The sequence below is a fragment of the Marmota flaviventris genome, chromosome X, assembly GCF_047511675.1.
Source record: "Marmota flaviventris isolate mMarFla1 chromosome X, mMarFla1.hap1, whole genome shotgun sequence".
Classification (NCBI taxonomy): Eukaryota; Metazoa; Chordata; class Mammalia; order Rodentia; family Sciuridae; genus Marmota; species Marmota flaviventris.
Window position 1 is genome coordinate 99,581,827 of NC_092518.1, and position 23,955 is coordinate 99,605,781.

The 23,955-nt window shown below is 42.8% G+C and overlaps 2 pseudogenes; both read left to right on the forward strand.

Annotated features, from left to right (window-relative positions):
- Positions 1–2,020: 2,020 nt before the first annotated feature.
- On the forward strand, positions 2,021–2,611 carry LOC114084557 (RNA polymerase II subunit A C-terminal domain phosphatase SSU72 pseudogene; annotated as a pseudogene).
- Positions 2,612–6,977: 4,366 nt separating this feature from the next.
- On the forward strand, positions 6,978–8,844 carry LOC139703154 (uncharacterized; annotated as a pseudogene).
- Positions 8,845–23,955: the final 15,111 nt, after the last annotated feature.

The window sequence follows — 23,955 nt, forward strand, 5'->3', positions numbered from 1 at the left end:
GCTCTGTGGGTTTTTCCAAGGACAAGGGTCACACCCCCTTCCTTGGACAGGCCTTGAGGTAGAAGCTGGTGTTATTTATTTATTTTCAAAAATGGAGTCACATCAGTTTCTCACCAGCTCATCCTGAGGCCTGGGCACCAGGACTTGCACACCTGTCTCAGAGCTGTGTGCTGGATCTGGAGGGTCTGGCAGCCAAAAGGAATGTGGAGCCCGGTCATGTCTGGGGCTCAGCTGTTCTGTGTCACAGGCACTGAGACCCATGTGTTGGCCATGAAGCTCAGTGCGATGGGCTGAGTTAGGGGCTTGAGAAGGTTTGGGAGACTGGGGACTGGGAGCCCAAGGGCCCTATTGTGTTCTGGACTGATGCCAGACATGGCAGGTCCAGGAGACCAGTGGATTCCAAACTGGGGAAGGAATCAGAGCCTGGCTGGTGTCGCGACCTGGTCAGTGTTGGCCCGAGTGTGTTTCGGGAACCTGGTGGGCACGGGACCCACTGGTTGGACGAGCTGAGAACAAAATGCCCTCCCACCCTCTTCCAAGCATCTGACCCACTATAGCCAGCCCCTTCAGTCTGTGCCAGCCTCAGGACTCACAGAGCTGAGGAGAGCCAGGCTCTCTCCAGCCTCTCTAACCTGTGCTCCCCTGGGTGAAATGCTCCCAGTTTCTGACTTTTCACAGGATTGTGAGGCTCAGACAGGCCCATGTAGACCTAGCGGCAAACTTATGGATCTGGATTTCCTGATTCTTTAAGCTCTGCCACGCTATAGTCCCCAAATTGCTTCTGGATTGCAAAGGATTGATAAACTCTGGTGGAGAGGATTTTTCAAATATTCAATTAATGCACCAAGCAGTCTGGGGTTCATCCAGAGCAGACTGTCCCTCCCTGTCTCAGGATTTTTCACTCTGAGCCTCTGGGAGACATGTTACAATTCTGCTGTTTGAGTTCTGGGTAGCTGAGCTAAGGGAAATGCTGGCTCACTCTAATCCTCCATCTTTCCCCTCAAAAAACCCAAACTCTTTATAAGGTCCTTGCTTAGCATCTGGATGGCTATCTTAAGTAACAGCTACCATTTTAAGGAAAAATTTTCGCTTTCCTGCCCAAGGGCATTTCCAAGAAAGGCTGAGGACTCCCTCATACCAAACCAGCCCTTAACCACAGAATTAGGATCTGCCTGGAACTCAAGCCTGTTTTGCCTCTCTCTCCTATAGAGAGATGGCTTTTATTTGTCGCCTCTGACAAATAAACTCTGTGGTAGCTCTAGCTGGTCTCCATCTTTCATTTCTCACTTAACCGGCTCTCCTTCCTCGCTTTCCCTTCATGCTTAACCAGGCTCTGACCCCGCGGGCCAGCAGCAGCTGTGTACAGCACGTGGGCCTCAGGAGAGAGCACTTGGCCTTGGCCAACTGTGGCCAGACCTTTGGGAAGCCTGCCCTTAGGAGAGGCAGGGTGTTATGGTGTGGAGGTGAGGTGTCCCCCAAACCTCAGGAGAGAGAACACAAGAAGGTTGGAAGAGAAATGATTGGGTTATAGCCTTAACCTAGTCAGTGAATTAATCCCTGGTGGAATTAACTGAGTGGGAACTGGAGGCAGGTGGAGCGTGGCTGGAGGAGGCGGGAATAGGGGCGTGGCCTTGGGGTATATATTTGTATGTGGCAAGTGCAGACCTTGCTCTGGCTTCTGGTCATCGTGAGAGCTGCTTCCCTCCACCACCTTCTTCCCCCATGATGTTCCTCCTCATCTGAAGCCCCCAGGAATATAGCCAGCCTTCTACTGACAAGACTTCTCAAACCGTGAGCCCTCAAACTTTTCCTCTTCTAAAATTTTTCTTGTTGGGCCTAATTGCAACAGGAAAAAACCTGACTATAATACAGGGGTCTCTCCTTGGTTCTAGGGACCAGCGGGCTGCTTGGCATTCCCAGGCTGTGAGTTGCAGATAAACCTGTTTTGCATCCTTGCCTGGGATTAGCTGCTTTCCATTTTGCTTTGGCTGAAGCAGGTGGGTGGAAGTACAGGATAGCGATGGATCTGCGTTGGTCACGTCTGCGGGTGGCTGTCGTGTGCTCCAATAACCAGAACCGGAGCATGGTGGCGCACTGCCTCCTCAGCAAACGAGGATTCAATGTCAGGTCCTTTGGAACAGGAGCTCACGTGAAGCTTCCAGGACCAGCACCTGACAAGCAACATGTTTATGATTTCAGAACCACATATGATGAGATGTTCCACGATCTTCTTAGGAAGGATGAAAACTTCTATGCACAGAATGGCATTTTATATATGTTAGACAGAAATAGGAGAATCAAGCTCCGGCCAGAAAGGTTCCAGGACTGTGAAGATGAGTTTGATTTGATCTTCACATGTAAAGAGCTAGTCTACGACCAGGTGGTGGAAGTTCTTAATTCCAGAGAACAGGTAACCTGCCAGCCAGTGCACGTGATCAACGTGGACATCGTGGACAGCCATAGAGAGGCCACCCGGGGAGCTCTCATTATCTGTGAGATCTGCCAATGTATCCAGCACTTGAGTGACATGGAGAATGACATGGATAGCATGCTGCAAGCTTTCGAGAAGAAGACTGGCAAGGCTTTCCTGCACACTGTCTGCTTTTACTGAAGATAGATGCCTCATGCCATCCAAAGCCACCTTCTTGAACTTTCTTTGAGGGGGGTACTGAGGATTGAATTTGGGGGCACATGACCACTGAGCCACTTCCCCAGCCCTATTTTGTATTTTATTTGCAGACAGGCTCTCACTGAGTTGCTTAGCAGCTTGCTTTTGCTGAGGCTGGCTTTGACCTCGGGATCCTCCTGCCCCAGCCTCCTGAGCTGCTCTTTTGTTAATATTTTTTTTCCATCCTGGTATCTTTTTCTTTTAGATACTTGGCCAGTGAACTGTGACATTTTGCAAACGTTATATATTGAAAGAAAAGATGCACATAGGTACCAGATTAAAACCATTCGTTTTTTTGTTTCATTTTTTATTTATGAAGAAGATATAGATTATAAAGGGGTTTATCTTTAACCCAAAAAGAAAGAAGGGAATGATACATCCCCTTAACATATGTGTGTCTTTATGCCTGTCTTTTCCTTTTTGCCCCTCCTAACTTCCTACATTAAAGTATTAACTCATTGCTTTAGTTAAGTACTTATTTATGTTGAGAATGAACCTGGCCAATAAATAAATAGATGCCAAACAATAGATGCTTCTATCTTTTTAAAAATTTGTTCTAATTATACATGACAATAGAATGCATTTTTGACACATTGTACACAAATGGAACACAACTTCTCCTTCCTCTGGCTGTACATGGTTCAGAATCACACAGGTACTGTAACCATACATTGCATAGAGTAATAATGTCCATCTAATTCCACTATCCTTCCCATCCCCAACCCCTCTCCCCTTCCTTGACACCCCTTTGCACAATCCAAAGTTCTTTGTTTCTTTCCTACCCCTGTTCCCATTATGGATCAGCATCCACTTACCAGAGAAAACATTCAGCCTTTGGTTTTTTGGGTTTGGCTTATTTTGCTTAGCATGATATTTTCCAGCTCCTTCTATTTACCTGCAAATGGTGTAATTCCATTCTTTTTTAAAGGCTGAGTAATATTCTATTGTGTATATGTACCATATTTTCTTTATCCTTTCATCCATTGAAGGGCACCTAGGTTGGTTCCATAGTTTAGCTGTTGTGAGTTGAGCTGCTATAAACCCTGATGTGGCTGTGTCACTGTAGTATGCTGATTTTTAAGTCCTTCTATCTTTAAGAACCATCTTTTAACTGGGAATACAAATGTAATTACATATGACATCCTCCAGTCAGTACCTAACTTTGAGCTACTCCACAATATACACATATTTCAAAACATCATTTTGTAACCACAACTATGTACACATTTTGTCAATTGAAATGATAAGGGACTGGGAATATAGCTAAATGCTGTACACTTGGCTAGCATATGAGGCCCTGGGTTCAGTACTGGGGGAAAAAAAAGATAAGCATGTGTTTCATACTGGTTATCTTCTGTTTGCTTCTCCAGGTGACTTCACCCTTCTAACATCCTGCTCTATGCCCCAAAAGATAGTTCATGTAACATGTCAATTTGGCTAGGTTGAACCACAGTCCCCAGAATTTCTGCTGTGAGCTGCTAAGGGGAATTCCCTGAGGCAAAAGCTTTTTTCTAGAAAACACACCTTCTTTGAATTATTCAATCAAAGGCTAACCTAGGTACTGCTGTGAAGGTATTTTGCAGTTGTAATTAAAGTCTCTAATCAGTTTCTGTTGAGTAAGTCAAAAGGCAGAGTTTGTTAGGGCCTGGCCTATTCCGATGGAAGCCCTTTAAAAGGAAGGCTAAGCCCCCTGAGAACAGAAACACAAAGCAGCAGAAAGAAAGGAAGGAAACCTTTCAACATCTCTCCATCTAGGGATCTTCACACTGTTGTGGCTGTTTGCTGACTGTTGGCCTGAGGTAGTGGTTGAGTCTGCAACTGCTCTGCCTTTCCCTGGACCTTCCTTCAATCTCTTCAGCTCCTGATTGAGAGAGTCTACCTTCTTGTGATCTCCCCTTCCTGATTTCATGCCCCATGGACTTTGGACATTCCAGCCAGCCTGACAATTGATTGGGTAAGGAAACTCCTTGTAATAACCCCCTACACACTCACACACACTCACACTCTCACACACACTCTCACACCCACACTCACACACACTCACACACACAGAGAAGTGATTTGTGTATGTATTGGCTGTGTCTCCCATTGGTTCTGATTCTCTAGTTGGATATCAACTACACACCTTGCTTGAGAGGCTCATTACTATAAATAAATTCCATGGGCTTCCTTGGTCTCTGATTTCTGGTGGTAGATTAGAGGAAGAAAAATGATTTTATAGAGGATTTATCCCTATTTACTTATTGTCTTGCCCTGACATCTTTCCTGTGAAAGACCTAAGCAACCTCATTCTACTTGGGACCTCATTTTGCTCTGAACCTTAACCCCTGACCTACTGCAGTCCTAAAGTCAGGAAAATACCACAGAGAAGCTCTGTGGAAACAGTTCTCAGAAAAGCCGCAGATGGTGATCGCCTAAGATAGGCCAAGATATTGAAATATCTGAAATTCCAGATGGCCCCTACCTAGGTGTGGTGACCAATATCTAAACTAGAAGCCCTGCAGCTTGTCACATACCCGCCTTGTGACACCCTCAGGATCTGAATCAATCATTTTCAAGTGCGTCAACCCCTTGAACTAACCAATAATCCTTTCCAGATTCTTTCCCACCACTTGATATGCTAATCATGTTTTAGAGTTGTTTGATTTTCCGAGGGTGTGTGATGATTTGCTAAGATATGCTATGATGTATGTGGGGTCCCTGCCTTCCCCAAAGAATGTATAAAACTGCTGCAAACCCTGGGCTCAGGGCCTCTCAGCGTCACCAGTTGCTGTGTGCGTGTGGAGGACCGAGCTAGCTCACAATAAACACCTCTTTGCTGCTTACAACAATTTTGGTCTCTGGTGGTCTTTGGGGGGTCCTGAATTTGAGCATAACATATGGTGGCTCATCCAGGATCCCCCTTATAAGCCTACCAAGACACCCCGATCAAGAGGTGGTGAAAACCCATCCGGTAAGTAAAGGCATTGTCGATCTGTAAGTTTCTGTACTCTGGTTGCCTGCAGGTTCTGGTTCTGCATTGCGTGGTTGGCAAAAGGTCCAGGTGGACGCACCAAAGGGCAGCCGATGGGGTTTGTGGGAGACGTCCCCAGCCCCTTCTGGGTTCTGAGTGGATTGCCTTTAGTAAAGTATTTTGTGAAGTATTTAGTAAAGTATTTTGTAGCTGACAGATCCTCCGTCTGCATCTGCTTTTGGTTTCTGGGTAGCAATCCACACCACGCTGCGAATTCTGTGGCCGTGCTCTGAATTTTGTGTTATCTGTGTTTGTATTGTCCTGTCCACCTCCACCCCGACACCCTGGCAAGGGAACTAATCCCCTCAGAATTCTTGCAGGTTGTAAGCAACCAAGGGAGACCGGTAGCGGAAGATCTACTCTGCCTTCTGAAATCCTCTTTGAATTGGCCTCGGGGTGCTCACAATTAATGGGAGGTATTTGCTGTCTGTCTGTTTGTGTTACAATCTTGATTTTGTGAATAATTGTAGCTGTTTTCTCTTTTCACCTAGACATGGGACAAACTCAGACTACTCCTTTGACTGTACTGACTGACCATTTTATGGACGTTAGGGAAAGAGGACGTAATTTGGGAATAGAGATAAAGAAAAGAAAGCTAGTTACTCTCTGTTCTGCCGAGTGGCCCACCTTTGGTGTAGGGTGGCCACCGGAGGGGACCTTTGATAAAAGTGCAGTCCTCCAAGTAAAGAATGTGATTTTTCATCCAAAAAGAGAGGGACATACAGATCAGATTCCTTATATCTTAGTGTGGATGGACTTACTCGAGGACCCCCCTAATTGGCTAACTCCCTTTTTACATGTGGCACATGAGGCCGACATTTTTGTAGCAAAAGAGGTCGATTCTGGGCCACGAACTCCAGGACCTACTCCGTCAGCCCCCCTATATCCAGTCCTCCAAGGGAGCGATGACCCACTTCTCTCGGAATCCTTGGAATCCGCACCCCCTCCCTGTGTGCACCCCACTAACCAGCCAGATGAGGAGGGTGCAGGGGGAGGAGCAAGAAGAGCAGACAGGCACTGGAAAGACCAGCAGGGGGAACCCAAGGGCGAGCCCAATAAGCCCTGTCCCCTGCTCAATCTCCTGATACCACCATGGTCTTGCCCCTCAGGGAGATAGGGCCCCTGACAAGATCAGGAACCCTAGACTTCAGTACTGGCCCTTTTCCACTAGTGATTTATACAAACCCCCCTTATTCTGACAACCCAAAGAGTTTAATTTCTCTCCTGGATAGTGTTATGTTTACTCACCACCCTACCTGGGACGATTGCCAACAACTGCTCCACATCCTCTTCACCATGGAAAAAAGGGAAAGAATCCAGATGGAGGCCAGGAAACTGGTCCATGGAGATGATGGGCAACCTACCGCCAACCCTGACCTGATTAATTCTGCTTTTCCCTTGAGTAGGCCACCTGCAGCCGAGTGGGACCACAACACGGCAGAAGGTAGGGGGAGACTCAAGGTCTATCACCAGACTCTAATGGCGGGTCTCCGGGCTGCAGCCTGAAAACCGACTAATTTGGCTAAAGTTTGTACAATAATACAAGGGAAACAGCCTGCTAGCTACCTAGAAAGGTTAATGGAAGCCTTTAGACAATTTACCCCAATGAATCCGGAGGCTCTGGAGAATCGGGCAGCAGTAGTAATGGCTTTTGTTAATCAGGCAGCTCCAGATATTAAAAGGAAACTACAAAAGCTAGAGAATTTAGAGGGTAAGAGTGTTCAGGATTTCTTGGCAACAGCACAGAGAGTCTATAGAAATAGGATGCTCCTGAGGACAGGCAAATAAAAGCCACCAGAGAAATGACAAGGGTGTTGGTAGCAGCAGTACAAGGAAGGGAAAGGAGGCAAAGTTTGGGGAACTGGGGCAGAGACCAAGAGCAGGAGCAATGCCGACCTATCTGCCCGTGACTGCATAGAATCCAATGTGCTTGCTGCAAGGAGACAGGTCACTGGGCAAGGGATTGCCCTAAGAAAAAGGAAATGGGGCTGGGGCCCCGTCCCCCTAAATGCACCCCAGCACTGGTAACTAACACAGAGGAAGATTAGGGGTGTCGGGGTTCGGCTTCCCTCCCGGAACCCAGGGTAACTCTTAAGGTGGAGGGGACTCCAATCGAGTTTCTAGTGGACATTGGAGCTCAACACTCCGTATTAATAGAGCCGCAAGGAAAATTATCTAAAAGGACTTCTTGGGTACAGGGGGCTACAGGGATTAACAAATGTTCATGGACTACCTGAAGAACAGTGGACCTAGGTGTGGGCCAGGTATCCCACTCGTTCTTAGTTATCCCTGACTGCTCCTACCCGCTGTTGGGAGGAGACTTACTCACAAAAATTAGAGCTCAAATTCACTTTCAACCCAGAGGCACTACAATCTCTGATGGTCAGGGGCAACCTATTCAGGTACTGACTGTGACCTTAGAGGATGAATATAGACTGTACCAACAACCCGTCCCCGGCAATCAGGCTATAGATTATTGGCTAAAGCAGTACCTGGAAGCATGGGCAGAGACAGGAGGCATGGGTCTGGCCAAACACCAGCCGGCAGTGTTTGTGGAACTCGAGCCTGGAGCGGACCCAGCTAGGGTTCGTCAATACTCTATGTTGGTGGAAACTCGAACAGGAATAACCCCCCCCATATTCAGTGACTGTTAGATTCAGGGGTCCTGCGGTCCTGCCAGTCAGCGTGGAACACTCTGCTTCTGCCTGTTCAAAAGCCTCAGTCCAACCACTACCGGCCCATCCAAGACCTGAGGGAGGTGAACAAAAGGGTGATGGACATTCACCCCACTGTCCCTAACCCGTATACCCTCCTAAGCTCCCTGCCACCTGAAAGGCAATGCTATACAGTACTAGATCTAAAAGATATCTTCTTTAGTCTGCCCCTGGCTCCCAAGAGTCAACAAGTATTCGCCTTCAAGTGGTCAGACAAGGAAAAAGGAATCAATGGACAACTAATGTGGACCAGACTCCCACAAGGCTTCAAGAATTCTCCTATCTTCGATGAAGTACTCCATGAGGACCTAGGTGAGTCCTGGGAGAAGCACCCTGAGCTAACTCTCTTACAGTATGTAGATGATTTGTTGGTTGCAGCTCAGACCAGAGAGGAGTGCCTAAAAGGGACCAGAGACCTGTTGCAGACCCTGGGGGACCTAGGTTACTGAGCCTCAGCCAAGAAAGCTCAAATCTGCAAGCCTGAGGTGACATACCTAGGGTATCTGTTAAAAGACAGGCAACGCTGGCTAACACAGGCCAGAAAAGAAACAGTTTTAAAAATCCCTGTACCCCAGACCCCAAGGCAAATGAGGGAGTTTCTGGGATCTGCTGGCTTTTGCAGGCTGTGGATACCTGGGTTTGCTGAATTAGCCAGGCCTCTGTACGAAGGCACGAAAGAAACTCGGCCCTTCCAGTGGACCATGGAGATGTGCAGAGCCTTCGATCAAATTAAGACTGCATTGCTGTCTGCACCTGCTCTAGGGCTACCTGATGTCACGAAACCATTCTATCTGTACATTGATGAGTGCAAGGGGGTTGCTAAAGGGGTCCTGACCCAGTATCTGGGTCCCTGGAAGAAGCCAGTGGCTTACTTGTCAAAAAGGCTGGAACCTGTGGCAGCCGGCTGGCCACCTTGCTTGAGGATGATAGCTGCTACTGCCCTAATGGTAAAGGATGCCGACAAACTAACCTTAGGACAAGAGCTATATATCACCACCCCCCATGCCATTGAGGGAATCCTGAAGCAACCCCAGGACCCATGGCTAAGCAATGCCTGGCTCACCCATTATCAAGGGCTGTTACTTAACCCTCTCAGAATCACCTTCCAGGCACCCTCAGCTCTCAATCCTGCCACCCTGCTACCCAACCCTGACTTGGAGCCTCCCTTTCATGACTGTGCACATATCCTAGCGCAGGTCCACAGCATCAGAGAAGATCTCAAGGACCAGCCATTGCCAGATTCAGAGCTTATCTGGTTTACGGATGGGAGCAGCTTCATTCAACAAGGTCAGAGGTATGCGGGTGCAGCAGTGGTAACAGAGACTGAAGTGGTATAGGCTGAGCCCCTCCCAATGGGAACATCAGCTCAGAGAGCTGAACTGATAGCCTTGATCCAAGCACTAACTCTGGGAAGACAAAAAGCTGACTATGTACACCGATAGCTGGTATGCTTTTGCCACGGCCCACATATATGGCGCCATCTATAAGGAAAGAGGGCTACTGACAGCCGAGGGAAAGACTATAAAAAATAAAGAGATATTGGCCCTCATTACTGCACTATGGTTGCCTAAGAAATTGGCCATTGTCCACTGTCCAGGACATCAGAAATCTAAGGACATGGTATCCTGAGGGAACAATCTGGTGGATAAAACTGCTCGGGGAATAGCCATGCAAAGAGAGACTGTGATGATAGACAACCTGCCTGACCCGGGGCCCCGAAGCCTACCAGAAATGCCACAATATTCCAAGGAGGACTTAGAGTGGATTAAAGAACTGCCTATGACTCAGTGCCTTAATGGATGGTGGTGAGCCTCCCGAAGTCATGTGATAATACCTGAAAAATTAGGCAAGAATTTTACAAAAAATGCATCACTCTACCCACATGGGTGAGAGAAAGACGCAGGACCTACTAAGGCATGCTAAGATAAAGATTAAAAATGCAAATTCCAAGATCCATCAGATTATTGCTACCTGTAAGGCCTGCCAGCTAAAGAATGTGGGCCACAGCACAACCAACCCTGGGAATCAGGTAAGAGGAGACAGACCAGGAGCCTGACAATTGATTGGGTAAAGAAATTCCTTGTAATAACCCCCTACACACACGCACACACACACACACACACATACACACACACTCGCAGAGAAGTGATTTGTGTATGTATTGGATGTGTCTCCCATTGGTTCTGATTCTCTGGTTGGATATCAACTACACACCTTCCTTGAGAGACTCATTACTATAAATAAATTCCATGGGCTTCCTTGGTCTCTGATTTCTGGTGGTAGATTAGAGGAAGGAAAATGATTTTATAGAGGATTTATCCCTATTTACTTATTGTCTTGCCCTGACATCTTTCCTGTGAAAGACCTAAGCAACCTCATTCTACTTGGGACCTCATTTTGCTCTGAACCTTAACCCCTGACCTACTGCAGTCCTAAAGTCAGGAAAATACCACAAAAAACCTCTGTGGAACAGTTCTCAGAAAAGCCGCAGATGGTGATCGCCTAAGATAGGCCAAGATATTGAAATATCTGAAATTCCAGATGGCCCCTACCTAGGTGTGGTGACCAATATCTAAACTAGAAGCCCTGCAGCTTGGCACATACCCGCCTTGTGACACCCTCAGGATCTAAATCAATCATTTTCAAGTGCGTCAACCCCTTGAACTAACCAATAATCCTTTCCAGATTCTTTCCTGCCACTTGATATGCTAATCATGTTTTAGATTTGTTTGATTTTTTCCCACTGTGTGTGATGATTTGCTAAGAGATGCTATGATGTATGTGGGAGTCCCCGCCTTCCCCAAAGAATGTATAAAACTGCTGCAAACCCTGGGCTCAGGGCCTCTCAGCGTCACCAGTTGCTGTGTGCGTGTGGAGGACCGAGCTAGCTCACAATAAATACCTCTTTGCTGCTTACATCGATCTTGGTCTCTGGTGGTCTTTTGGGAGTCCCGAATTCGAGCATAACACCTGCAGGTTGCCACAGTCTAATTTGTGTACCTTGACCATGTCACAGTGTCCCTGAGGTTGCCCTACATACACAACTTTCCCTCCTCATTGCTTTAGGCCTGGAAGTGGTCATCACCTCTCTGCAATGTTATTGGTCCCAAGGTAAGACATGATGTTCTGTTAGTTCTCTAAACCATGCTCTCAGGTTTGTTAATAACCCCTTTATTAAGCGTTTCTGAAATTATTGTGCTTTATCATTTTCTGAAATTAATGTGCTTTTTAACATGATAAAGCTTTAAAAGCTTATTTTAATTAGAATTACTTACAGATAAAATAATAGAAGGCATTACATATTTTTAATAAACTTGGTGCAGGGGAATTTTTATTTATTTTTAATTATTTTATTTTATTTTATTTTTTTAGAGTGGAAAGTAGAAGCTTTATTAAAGGACAGCAGAAAGACTTCTCCCCGGAGGAAGAAGGGAACCCAAAAGGCGGGATCCATGGAAGGGGAAAGTCTTCCCTTTTGTATAGCTAAGTTCTTCTTTCAGCTTTCCCACACTCCTGTACTTTGTTTTCCTTTATCTTTCAGTGATAGAATGCAGGAGGGAAGGCCCAAAAGGTGAAAGATAGGTGGGCTGAAAGAGTAATCTTGGCAGGAAGGGCCTGGGGCAGCTTTTGATCAGCCTATTTCTCTGTTTGCTGGGAGCTGTTTCATTAACAGTTCCTTAGGATGGGTTCTGGGCCTTGGGGACATTAACATTTCAATTTCCCCAAGTGCTGCTCTGGTTTCCTGGATTCCATTCTCAATAATGGCCTCCATTTCATTCACCTTACTCAATATTAGACCTGATTTACCTAACTACACTAACTACCTATCTTTAAATTTGGCTTCATTCCCCCCTCTAATTTTGGGAACTCCTTACTGCTGTAAGGAAAGAGGGCGATGACAGTTCTGGCTTCTTCCAGCTGAAGGGGGGCGATATTGAGCAAGCATTTTGGAGTCCCCCTTTTTTAAAAATCGTTCTATCGAGTGGTCCATGATGGAAGTCCGATTGAGAAGTAACAGGCTGGAGGGCCATTTGAGTGATGGGTAGTCTATACGAGAAACAAGAAGTTATTAGCACTGGAACTAGATTAATACATCAATAAATGCCACAGCATAGGAATATGCCGACGAGTATGATGACAATGACAGACTAACAATGTTTTCCATCAGTAAGTACCAGAGAACCAGGAGCTAAGATATTGTTCCCATGACAAGGTTTGTGAGGACATGGCTTGTATCTGAGCATGTAAATCTTTAAGGATATTAGTCACATTGCCAGAATTGTCAGGGATGTAAACACAACATTCAGTTTTAATAATGGCACAAGTACCACCTTGAGCTGCAGTGAGGACATCTAAAGCCATCCAGTTTTGTAAGATGGCCTTCCTCATAAGTGTTACTTCAGTTGTTAAGGAGAGAGATACTTTCCTCAACCTCATGGAGGGCAGTTGAGTATAACTGTTTAAAGTCTCACCATGGAATAAACAGTGAAGATAGCTGATTGTGTAGTGCCAAAGGAAGCACCTTAGGCCATGGGTAGTGGGTTTAAATTAGAGCAAGTCTTTATTTGAGTTACAGGTCCATCTAAATGTAGGGTTTGATATTTTAGAATCCTTAGCCCCCATTTGTTTGGCCAAACCCTAGCTATCTCTGAATCCTTGGGGCAATACTGTCCAAGTTAATTGAGATCCGCTATCCAGTTCCACAAAGGCAAACAGATATTGTGATTGGGAGTCTAAGGATATACAGAAAAAGGCATCCTTTAAGTCTAACACAGTAAACCAAGTAGTGGCTGCTGGTGTAATGCCAGATTTGTGGGACCCCAATAGACCTCCAGGAGCCGAATCTGATGCAATCACACAAGAGTCTTTATTGCAAGCTCAAACCTGGACTCACTACCATTCCCAACGCAGTGGTCCCAGGGGTGAGTCCCAGTCCTTTGTTCAGTGAGGATTTATAGGTTTCTTGGGGATATTCTATGCATCACAACATCACACAGGAAATCATTGCACACAACTGGAAAATCAAACAACTTTTAACATTGATTAGCACATTCACTGGTGGGAACAAGTTGGGTAGGGGTGATTGGTTAGTATAAGAGGGGGGTTCTTTTGAACGGATTGGTTTAAGCCATGAAGGGTACACATGCTAAACTACATGGTTTCCCAACATGTTATCAACCACCATAAACTACTGGGGGATCATCTGGCATCCCTAGTATTTTTCCTTGTCTCATGCTGATTGGTGGTTGCTAGGTGGTTGCTATGGGTCCTTACCTAGCCTAACTGAGTCAGGGACACCTAGCACCACAGACCTCTCCTGTTATTTGTAGACAACTCAGCAGGGTGGGTATGTGCCTAGGAGTGCTCTGTGGGTTTTTCCAAGGACAAGGGTCATGCCCCCTTCCTTGGACAGGCTTTGCTCTGAGGTAGATGCTGGTTTCTCAAAAGTGGAGTCACATCAGTTTCTCACTGGAATCTCAGATAACAGAGTGTATGGATTACATACATAATGAAGCAGTTGTACACTGCTTCATTAATTATTCTCAGGTCCTGAACTAGTCGCTATTCCCCATTGGGTTTCTGAATACCTAAAATGGGTGTTTTACATGGGCTGTTGCAGGGCACTAAAAGTTTCTGTCTTTTGAGTTCTGAATGATCTTCAATAAGCCCTTTTTTGCCTCTGGGCATAGGGGATATCGTCTCTGATGTGGAAAGACAGAAGGATTTTTTAATACTACTTTGACTGGAACTGCACTTTTTGCCCATCCAATTTTGCCTTCAGTAGCCCACACTTCAGAGTTTATATTACATTCTAATAAAGGCAAACATAATGGCCCTCGCAGTCCCAAATTCATTGTAATGGACGTCTGAAGTTTTGAAAGTAAGTCCCTTCCCAATAAAAGGGTAGGACATTTTGGGACTATCAGAAATGCATGAGAAAACATCATCCCGTCCCATTCACAATTCAGTGGGGGAGTAAACTTTCTGGTAATAGGCCATCCAGACACTCCTTGTACCATTATAGTATTAGAGGAAAGAGGTCCAGGGTAAGAAGTGAGCACAGAGTAACTGGTGCCAGTGTCTAAGAGGAAGTTGATCTCTTGGCTCCCTATGGAGAAGCATACCCAGGGCTCACATGTGGTGATAGGAGTACAGGAGCCAGAGTTGAGCCCGGGCCCCTCAGGCCTGTGTGGAGGAGTCTGGCTTCAAGGACCTATGCCCCTGAGAACAGTCACTCTTCCCGTGATTGCCTTGACATTTAGAGCAGGGCTTTTGGGGTGGTCGCTTGGCTATTGGGCAATCCCTTTTGAAATGTCCTTCCTCTCCGCCATGGAAACAAGTCCCTTTTGTGGATTGAGGAGCATTTCGTTTTTCTCCTTTTTTCACCCTGGGAGCTTACTCCTCTAAGAGCCAATACCAGTGCTTCAGTCCTTTTTCTGTCTCTGAGCTCTTTCTCCTTTTCCTCTTGGTTTCTATTATAAAAAACAAAACTTGCAAGTCGGAGGATGCTATCTAAAGATTGACCAGGGCCATATGCCAAGTTTTGTAACTTCCTCCGAATGTCTGGGGCTGACTGAGTGATAAATTTGTCCTTTAAAAGTAGTTGGCCCTCTGTGGATTCAGGATCCACAGTAGTGTGTTTTCTCATTGCCTCCCTGAGTTTCTCCATGAAAATAGCAGGGCTTTCCTGGGAGCCCTGAATAATTTCTGAAACCTTAGAATAGTTAATGAGCTTTTGCTTGATTCTCCTGAGGGCCTCAGGACTAACATTTGAAAATGTCTAATTTTCCAAGCATCCTGTTCATCATTTGGGTCCCAGTCAGGATCACTTCTGGGAACTGCCTGTGCCCCAGATGGATAATTGGGTTTGCTCCTAGTCTGTGCTGCTGGGGCAAGAGCAAGTTGTAGGTCATCCCCAAATTCTTCAGCTGCTTTTAGGGCTGCTTCCTTCTCATTGGAAGTCAAAGTCTGGTTGAGTAACAGCATAATATCTTTCCAGGTGAGGTCAAACACCTGGCATACGTTTTAAAATACCTCAATATATTTATCTGGGTCCTTCAAAAATCTCCCTAGGTCTGTTTTTATCTGCCTTAGGTCTTGAAGGAAGAAGGGGGTATGTACTTTGATAGGTCCAAATTCTCCTCCTGGCATCTCCTGGAGAGGTCTATTGGGGCAGATGCAGAGAGGCCAGAGTATGGAGGACAGGAGGGCCGCTGTTGCACACCAACAGCAGATGGAGATTTTGTGGGTCCTCTGATCCTTTCTCCTCAGTAGATGATTCTTTAAGATTTTCTCTCTTCATGGCAGATATCATAGCTAAGTCTACTTTACATTGTTGGCATAATTTGGGGTTTTCCCTTAGGACAAAGAAAACGTGGACATATGGCACCTCACACCATTTCCCTTCCCTTTTGCAAAATGTATCAAGCTGTAAAATTGTATTAAAATTGATACTTCCCTCTGGTGGCCAGGATTCTCCATCAGGGAGTTTGTATTGAGGCCAGGCCTGGCGGGAGAAGAAAATGAGGCACTTTTTCTTGAGCATCTGTGGGTCAAACTGATCCCAATTTTTCAATATGCAGGTAAGAAGTATACCTAGCATATTGGAGAGAGAAGCTCCCATCTGAGTGAGAAGAGAAAAAACAGGACTCAGGTGCCCGCACTGGAGAAAACTGTTCTCATTGGGAACGTCTCCCTAAGCTTGAGCTTCCTTACAGTCCAGAAAACCCGTCTCTCACCTTGCTTTGCCAAGGGTGTTTCTGGTCCCCTTTGGTAAAGTGCTAGGTCCCAGTTTGCCCTGAGCCAGAGACCCTGGGAGGATTCAGGCTTAAGGGCATTACTGCTTTCCTTCCTGCCACTAAAAACCCACAGCAAAAGAGAATCGCCCACTCTTATATTTGCCTTTTTGCCCCATAGACTAAAGGAATCTCCTGAGGGTGAGGGATATCTACTGGTTGTAAGGCATATAGCACTTTCTATCAGAGGGACTCCCGGAAGAGTTGATTCTAAAAATGCCTCCCTCTATCAGATTAAAGAGAACACAGCACATTCTAAACATCGGAGCGGTAATGGAAAATTTTAAAACAGACTAGTGAAAGTTACCTATGCACATTAGGGAACCTGAGCAGCTTTTACTAATTATCCCATGTCTTTCTCAGCCCTTCGACCTGAATTGCTAACATTTCTGACCTGTGAAGGAAGGGGAGCATCCAGGAGGGAATGGATGTGGGGTTGGGAGTGTTGCATAGCCCATATGAAGGCAAATGTAATTGGGGCTTTCCCTCAGTGCCATTCATCTACCGATCACCCTAGATACACTTTAGGGCTGTTGGGAGGGGGTTCAAGAGAAAGGAACCTTAAATACGTCTGAGTGTAGCCCAGATCAAGGCAGATTGGGATTAGGGACACTGTATACTCACGCCAATTGCTCTCCAGGCCCAGACAGAAAAGTGGGAAGTGGCTTTGGCAGAACCCAACATGCCTGCTCTGTATCGAACAGGTGATTGAGAGCTGCCAAGGCCGGGAAACCTCTCACCCAAGTCTTGAAGAGTGGCAGCTGCACTAATTGCGTTTAAATAGCCATGGGGTGCCCACATCACTCTCCAGAAAGAAAGAGACAAAGATGCACCTCAGACAGACATGGGGTGCATGGAGAGGCACTTACTTCGGTGTAGGTCTCGGTGGGAACCTCCAATCTATTACCGCTGTTTACTGGTGACAATTCCTTGCTTCCCGGAATGCTGAAGTGTAACACCAGAGAAATAGCCAAGGCAAGTTTAGAGTGGAAAGTAGAAGCTTTATTAAAGGACAGCAGAAAGACTTTTCCCCAGAGGAAGAAGGGGACCCAAAAGGCGGAATCCCAGGAATTTTTAAAGATGACATTTAAAACCTAGGAGACATTATGAGAAAAAAATGGAAGGTTTGATCACATTAAAAATATCATGTGGCAAATACAGCATGGTATTGTCATGAAAACCAATGGAGTAGAAGACAGAGACAAATCCACATTGGTGCATTCATAAGACCCTTGACAAAAGTGCCTAAAATGTACATTGGAGAAAAGATAACCTTTTTAAACAAATTATGCTGGATATTCATATGTATAAGAATGAGGCTAGATCCTTATCTCTCACCCTGCACAAAAATCAACTCAAAGTGGATCAAAGACCTAGGAATTAGACAAGACATAAATGCTAAAAGAAAACATAAGCTCAACACTCCAATATGTTGGCATAAACACCAACCTCCTTAATAAGATTACTAAAGCTCAATAAATGCAACCAATAATCACTACATAAGATGGCTACAAATTAAAAAGCTTCTGCACAGCAAAGGAAACAAGAGTGTGAAGGGAGAGCCTACACAGAATGGGAGAATGGGAGAAGATCTTGACCAGCTACTCTTCTGACAGGGTATTAGCATCCAGAATATATTAAGAAATCAAAAAAAAAAAACTTAACCCCCTCAAAAAACCCCAAATAACCCAATCAATAAATGACCAAATAAAATAAACACGTTTCTCAAAAGAAAAAAAAATGCAAATAGCCAACAAATATGTGAAAAAAATTATCAACACCCTTAGCAATCAGGGAAATTCAAATCAAAACTACATTGAGATTCCATCTCATTTCAGTCAGCATGGTATTCCTCTAGAATACAAATAATAATAAAGGATGGTGAGGATGTGGGGGAAAAGGTACACTCATACATTGCTGGCAGGGTTGCAAATTCATACAACCACTTGGAAAGGAGTATGGAGATTCTTCCAAAAACGGGAATGAGTAGAGCATGGTGGTACACACCTGTAATCCCAGCAACTCATGAGGCTGCAGCAGGAGGATTGCAAGTTCAAGGTCAGCCTCAGGAATTTAATAAGGTCCTAAGCAAGTTTGAGAGCCTCTGTCTCAAAAACATATATATCTATCATCTATCTATATATCTATCTATATCTATATCTATCTATATCTATCTATATCTATCTATATCTATCTATATCTATCTATATCTATATCTATATCTATCTATATATCTATATATCTATATATCTATATATCTATATATATATATATATATATATATATATATATATATATATATATATATCCCCAGTCCTTTTTGTATTTTATTTAGAGAGAGGGTCTTGCTAAATTGCTTAGGGCCTCACTAAATTACTGAGGCTGGCTTTGAACTCTCGATCCTCCTGCCTCAGCCTCCTGAGCTGCTAGGATTACAGGCATGCACTACCACACCTCCCGCAAAGTAAAAACAATTTTTTAAATGGGAATGTGGCTCAATGGTTAAGTGCCCCTGGGTTCAATCCCTGATAAAAATTTTAAAAAGACTAGGCATGGAACCACTATATGACTCAGCTACCCTACTCCTTGGTATATATCCAAAAGGTCTAAAAATCAGCATACTATATAGGGACACAGCCACATCAATTTTTATAGCAGCACAATTCACAAAAGCCAGTTTATAGAACCAGCCCAGGTGTCTCTGATAGGTGAATTGATAAAATGTGGCATAGCTTGGATTTCCATTTTAAATTATCCAGGGTGCAAAGATTCTGATATTTCTGCACTATCGCTTTTAAAAGATATCAAATAGCTCTCATCATAGCTCCACAAATAGAACACCAAAAAGAGAACTAATGAAACCATGAGCATTTGGAAATTGGTTGAGGGAGATGAAATAGCTTATTTTCTCCTTTAAATAAGCCAAGCATTCAGCGTGTTTTCTAAAAGATTGAAGTCTGTTAGTTAATTCCCTTGCTTATTTTTTCATATTCTGTAGTGTTTGTAATTAAAAGTTTTTGCTCTTATTTTCTCAGATATTCATTATCTTGTATTTATTCATGTTTCATTGAGGAAATCAGATTATTTGCAACAATGTCATATGCTTCTTACAAAAGCAATCACCTCAATTTTATGATTTATAATGTGGCATGTAAAAAAAGAGAATAAACATATCAGATTTTTTAAAAAGAAAATATGGTATATATGCACAGTGGAGTTCTACTCAATCATAAAGAATAAAATTGCAACATTTGCTGGTAAATGAATGGAACTGGAGTATATATCATGCTAAGTGAAATAAACCAGACTCAGAAAGTCAAGAGTCAAATGTTTTTTTTTCTCTTATGCAGAATCTAGAGAGAAATAAAGAATATAAAATATAAAAGAGAACAGTGGAGGGAATCAAGGGGGAAGGGAGAAGGATGGGAAAGGGGAGGGACTGCAGAATGAAATAGACCAAATTATGCTATCTGCATGTATGAATATATCACAGTGAACTCTATTTTTATGTATAACTATAGTATACCAATTTAAAAATAAATAAATAGAAGAAAGACCTATAGAAGTAGGGGATCAAGGGGAAGAAGGAGGGGAGGGAAGGTAGTATTTTCTATATGCATTTATAATATGTTAAAATGAACCCCAAACTATGTAAAACTATAATGCACTAATAAAAACACAAATTAAAAGTATCACAAGATAAAATGTCATATATCAAATTAAGAGAAAATAATATTATCATATAAATTAAAAGATTAATTTCCATGACAAATGCCTATAAACTTTTTTAACATTTAATAGTTATTTTATTTTTTTTAGTTTGAATTTTTTTATTAGCTATTCATGATATTATAATGATCTTGGCAATTCATACATTTGAATCATTGGGGTATAATTTCTCATTTTTCTAATTGTATAGATTGTAGAATCACACTGGTCATAGAGTCAACTATATACATACAGCAAACATAATGTCTATTGTATTCTGCTGCTCTTCCTATCCCCCCCTACTCCTCCCCTCCCCTCCCATCATTTCTCTCTACCCAATCTAATGTGACACACTTTTTTTTCTTTTTCTCGTTACAACATCATACATGTATTCTGTATGACAATGAGGTTCTCCTTCCATCTTCCGTGCAACTCCCGTTCTCCCTCTTTTTGCCTCCCACCTCTCTTCCCTATTTAGTGTTAGTCTTCTTCTCATGCTCTTCCTCCCTATCCCATTTTGAGTCACCCCCTTATATCAGAGAAGACATTTGGCATTTGTTGTTTAGGGATTGGCTAACTTCACTTAGCATAATCTGCTCTAATGCTATCCATTTCCCTGCAAATGCCATGATCTTGTTATTTTTTAGTGTTGAGTAATATTCTATTGTGTATAAATGCCACATTTTTTAATCCATTCATCTATTGAAGGGCATCTAGGTTGGTTCCATATTCTAACTATTGTGAATTGTGCTGCTATAAACATTGATGTGGCTGTGTCCCTGTAGTATGCTCTTTTTAGGTCTTTTGGGTATAGTCCAAGAAGGGGAATAGCTGGGTCAAATGGTGGTTCCATTCCCAGCTTTCCAAGGAATCTCCATACTACTTTCCAAATTGGCTGCACCAATTTGCAGTCCCACCAATAATGTATGAGTGTGCTTTTTCACGCATCCTTGCCAGCACTTGTTGTTTGACTTCATAATGGCTGCCATTCTTATTGGAGTGAGATGGTATCTTAGTTTTAATTTGCATTTCTCTGATTGCTAGAGATGGTGAGCATTTTTTCATGTTTTGTTGATTGATTGTATATCCTCTTCTGAGAAGTGTCTGTTCAAGTCCTTGGCCCATTTGTTGATTGGGTTATTTGCTTTTTTGTTGTTAAACTATTTGAGTTCTTTGTATACTCTAGAGATTAGAGCTCTATCTGATGTTTGAGGGATAAAAATTTGTTCCCAGGATGTAGGCTCCCTATTCACCTCACATATTATTTCTCTTGCTGAGAAAAAACTTTTTAGGTTGAATTCGTCAAATTTGTTGATTCTTGGTTTTAACTCTTGTGTTATAGGTGTCTTATTAAGGAATTTGGGGCCTGCCCCCACGTGATGAAGATTAGGGCCAACTTTATCTTCTATTAGATGCAGAGTCTCTGGTCTGATTTCTACCTACTTGATCCATTTTGAGTTGACTTTTGTGCATGGTGAGAGAAAGGGATTCAATTTCATTTTGTTGCATATGGATTTCTAGTTATCCCAGCAACATTTGTTGAAGATTCTATCCTTTCTCCATTGCATGGTTTTAGCACCTTTGTCTAATATAAGGTAGTTGTCGTTTTGTAGATTTGTCTCTGTGTCCTCTATTCTGTACCATTGGTCTACCAGCCTGTTTTGGTGCCAGTACCATGCTGTTTTTGTTACTATTGCTCTATAGTATAGTTTGAAGTCTGGTATCGCTATACCACCTGATTCACACTTCCTGCTTAGAATTGCTTTTGCTATTCTGGGTCTTTTATTTTTCCATATGAATTCCATGATTGCTTTATCTATTTCTACAAGAAATGCCATTGGGATTTTGATTGGCATTGCATTAAACCTATAGAGAACTTTTGGTAATATTGCCATTTTGATGATGTTAGTTCTGCCTATCCATGAACAGGGTATATTTTTCCATCTTCTAAGATCTTCTTCTATTTCTCTCTTTAGGGTTCTGTAGTTTTCATTGTATAGATCTTTCACGTTTTTGTTAGGTTGATTCCCAGGTTTTTTTTTTTTTTGAGGATATTGTGAATGGAGTAGTTGTCCTCATTTCCAATTCAGAGAATTTGTCACTGATATGCAGGAATGCCTTTGATTTATTGGTATTGATTTTATATCCTGCCACATTGCTGAATTCATTTATTAGCTCTAGTAGTTTCTTTGTAGACCCTTTTGGGTCTCCTATGTATAGAATCATGTCGACCGCAAATAGTGATAACTTAAGTTCTTCTTTTCCTGTTTTTATGCCTTTAATTTCTTTCATCTGTCTAATTGCTCTGGCCAGTGTTTCGAGAACTATGTTGAACAGAAGTGGTGAGAGAGGGCATCCCTGTCTTGTTCCAGATTTTAGAGGGAATGCCTTCAATTTTTCTCCATTCGGAATGATGCTAGCCTGAGGCTTAGCATAGATAGCTTTTACAATATTGAGGTATGTTCCTGTTATCCCTAGTTTTTCTAGTGTTTTGAACATAAAGGGATGCTGTACTTTGTTGAATGCTTTTTCTGCATCTATTGAGATGATCATATGGTTCTTATCTTTAAGTCTATTGATGTGGTGAATAACATTTTTTGATTTCCGTATATTGAACCAGCCTTGCATCCCAGGGATGAATCCTTCTTGATCATGATGGACAATCTTTTTGATATGTTTCTGTATCCGATTTGCCATAATTTTATTGAGGATTTTTGCATCTATGTTCATTAGAGATATTGGTCTGTAGTTTTCTTTCTTTGAAGTGTCTTTGTCTGGTTTAGGAATCAGGGTGATGTTGGCCTCATAGAATGAATTTGGAAGTTCTCCCTCTTTTTCTATTTCCTGAAATAGCTTGAAAAGTATTGGTATTAGTTCTTCTTTGAAGGTTTTGTAAAACTCTGCTGTATACCCATCCGGTCCTGGGCTTTTCTTATTTGGTAGTCTTTTGATGGCTTCTTCTATTTCCTCAATTGATATTGGTCTGTTTAGGTTGTGTATATCCTCCTGACTCAATCTGGGCAGATCATATGACTTAAGAAATTTATCGATGCCTTCACTATCTTCTATTTTATTGGAGTATAAGGATTCAAAATAATTTCTAATTATCTTCTGTATTTCTGTAGTGTCTGTTGTGATATTGCCTTTTTCATCCCGTATGCTAGTAATTTGAGGTCTCTCTCTTCTTCTCTTCATTAGCATGGCTAAGGGTCTGTCGATCTTATTTATTTTTTCAAAGAACCAACTTTTAGTTTTGTCAATTTTTTCAATTGTTTCTTTTGTTTAAATTTCATTGATTTCAGCTGTGATTTTAATTATTTCTTGCCTTCTACTACTTTTGCTGTTGTTTTGTTCTTCTTTTTCTAGGGTTATGAGATGAAGTGTGAGATCATTTATTTGTTGGATTTTTCTTTTTTTTTAAGGAATGAACTCCAAGCAATGAATTTTCCTCTTAGAACTGCTTTCATTGTGTCCCATAGATTCTGATATGTTGTGTCTGTGTTTTCATTTATCTCTAAGAATTTTTTAATTTCCTCCTTGATGTCTTCTGTAACCCATTGATCATTCAGTAACATATTGTTCATTCTCCAAATGATGCAGGATTTTTCCTTCCTTCTTTTATCGTTGATTTCCAGTTTCATTCCATTATGATCTGATAGGATGCATGGTATTATCTCTACTCCTTTATAATTTCTAAGAGTTGCCCTGTGACATAATATATGGTCTATTTTTGAGAAGGATCCATGTGCTGCTGAGAAAAAAGTGTAACTGCTTGATGTTGGGTGGTATATTCTATATATGTCAATTAAGTCTAGGTTATTAATTGTATTATTGAGTTCTATAGTTTCTTTATTCAACTTTTGTTTGGAAGATGTGTCCAGTGGTGAGAGAGGTGTGTTGAAGTCTCCCATAATTATTGTATTGTGGTCTTTTTGACTCTTGAACTTGAGAAGAGTTTGTTTGATGAACATAGCTGCACCATTGTTTGGGGCATATATATTTATGATTGTTATGTCTTGTTGGTGTATGGTTCCCTTGAGCAGTATGTAGTGTCCT